This window comes from Merops nubicus, unplaced genomic scaffold (genome assembly GCF_000691845.1).
Source record: "Merops nubicus isolate BGI_N331 unplaced genomic scaffold, ASM69184v1 scaffold7698, whole genome shotgun sequence".
NCBI lineage: Eukaryota > Metazoa > Chordata > Aves > Coraciiformes > Meropidae > Merops > Merops nubicus.
In genome coordinates this window covers 1454-1867 of record NW_008627663.1, presented here as the reverse complement: position 1 = coordinate 1867, position 414 = coordinate 1454, and positions in this window count along the sequence as shown.

Here is a 414-nt window from a genome sequence, read left to right as displayed (position 1 = left end):
AGCTCTAACCTGGCAAAGCTCAGCCCAGCTTTGGTGGGGTCACCGGCTGTGCCACCTCATCACCAGAATTACTTTCATTCTCACTAAGAGGTGTCTGGCGTGGGGGAGGAAGGTATTTGCTGCTGCTGGAGCCCCCAGCCTCTGAGGAATCTGGGTGGAAAAGAGGCAATTTCTGTTCAGTCTGACTCTCAGGGGGGTCCCGTTCACCGAGAGTGCTGAGCTCGGTGTATTTGTGTCCCCCAGCACAGTCTGGTCCCTGGTGTGGGTGCACACGTGCTGGGTGTTGTGAGAGCTGTGGCTGAAGCTCTTGCTGCAGCTGTCTCAGGCAAAGGGCTTCTCAGCGGTGTGGGTCTGCAAGCGCCGGGTGAGGCTACACTTGTGGGGGAAGCTCTCACTGCAGGCACCACAGAGCCA